We start from the raw sequence: 1,714 nt of genomic DNA on the forward strand, positions 1-1,714 counted from the left end.
ATTAAAAAGCAAATTCTTAAAAAGACAACAATCCAACAACCAACATAGCTGTGAAACATATCATGAAGAAAAAGAAAGCATAACGATAACTTCAGATACCAAATCCGAGCCACTGTTCTTAATTCATTGAAGATTAACTCTAAAATAAGTTAAAATACATAATTTAATCTTTCTCTTGCTTGATTGCTGATTTCATTTTTTTGTCGGGAGCTGTTGAAGAGAATTCATCGATTAGAGATCTCTTCAATGTTGAATCATTGAAAACATAGCTTGAAATGATGGCCTTGGCTGTTGATTTCAGAGGAGCTGTTACTTCATCTTCAGATGAACAAATCTATAATTTTTAAAAATGAACAGTCAAAATTTTGATGTTATGAAATGATTTAAACTTGAATCTTTACCTCCTTTATGTCTCCAATGTCTTCACTTTTTAATTTTGGAAAAACGTCAGATTCATGTAGAACAATAAATATAATGTTGTATGTATTAGAATCTAGATGTCTCTTGAGAAATATAAATTCTGACATGTTTAAAGAAAAATCAATTTACCTGACTTTCAAAAGTTTCTCCACAATATTTTTCAATGGCAGTGGGGTCTACAGTGACTTTCATGACAATATAGGTTCCAAAAAATTCATGAGACTGATTTGGTCGTACTTGTAGTTTAAAAATAACTTTGCGATCCACTAAATCCTCAATTTCTTTAGGGATTTTTTCTAAATTTGACAGCTGAAATGTAAAATAAATTTATCATAACTTGTATTATATAAAAACAAAAGTAAAAAATAAATATACAAAACCTCTTCCTTGACATCATTCCTCGAATCTAGTGCTGTCTTCCCTTTAAGTCCAACACATTCTCGATCCCAAAGTAAGAAGACAGTGTTTCCAGTGTTGTCAAAAACTCGAAGATGAATCTTATACCTTTTAATCCAAAAATGAACAGTAATCATCAAAGAATATATTCGGTAAAAAAATATAATTTATTTGAAAATTATTGATCAAACCTTAAATTTCCAGTAACATCAAAACGATCACACATTTAACAATAAAATTTATCACCCACTGTTGTCACTTTCTTGGGACATTTCTTACATGACAAATATGACCATTCACGAGAAGATTCAACACCTATAATTTTTGCGAATACCCAAAAACTTGAAAATGATATTAAAATTGTTGGGGATCGATGTAGAGTTTAGAGGGGGGGGGTGCTAGAATCCTGTTAGAAATTGTAGCTGTTCTTGTTCAATAGTACGTCCAGCAGATCACAATGATAAGTGCGGAAACAATCCGATGGAGTAGGGTGAAAAACAGTAATAGCAGTAGGCAATAAAACAGTAGTTGTTTCTGGAAGTACGAAGATAAAATCTTCTACGTCGCCCCTTCTTCTGTTTCCAGAAAGTATCACTAAAAGACTTTGGATTTTACAGTACAACACTTGTACACACCCACTTCAGCAGGGCTTATCTCTTGCCTACTAAAACTCTTAGTAACTCAACACAAAATGATTCAATACAACAAAGTTCTGGAAAAGACTCTTTTCCAGTTTACAAACTCTTCTCGAAATATGGTAAGGTGATTTGTTTGAAGAGAAGAAGAAACAGCAGTACAAGATGATCTCCAAAGATCAGATGTAAAATATGAAGTGTGTATTGCTTTTCTGCAAGTTTGAGCTTAGAAGATGGTGATTGATTCTCGGTTGCTCAAAGTA

At 32.3% G+C, this 1,714-nt stretch overlaps 1 long non-coding RNA gene across 2 annotated transcripts; it reads right to left on the reverse strand.

Annotated features, from left to right (window-relative positions):
- Positions 1-206: 206 nt before the first annotated feature.
- On the reverse strand, positions 207-1,124 carry LOC142554826 (uncharacterized). Of its 2 annotated transcripts, none has more exons than XR_012822213.1 (2): positions 801-1,124; positions 207-716 (listed from the first exon to the last, which is right to left on the reverse strand). It is a non-coding gene; the product is annotated as an uncharacterized LOC142554826 (long non-coding RNA). The 2 variants fall into 2 exon arrangements; XR_012822214.1 differs by having other exon boundaries at positions 207-729.
- Between the last annotated feature and the right edge of the window lie 590 nt (positions 1,125-1,714).

Source organism: Primulina tabacum, chromosome 8 (genome assembly GCF_025594145.1).
Source record: "Primulina tabacum isolate GXHZ01 chromosome 8, ASM2559414v2, whole genome shotgun sequence".
Lineage (NCBI taxonomy): Eukaryota > Viridiplantae > Streptophyta > Magnoliopsida > Lamiales > Gesneriaceae > Primulina > Primulina tabacum.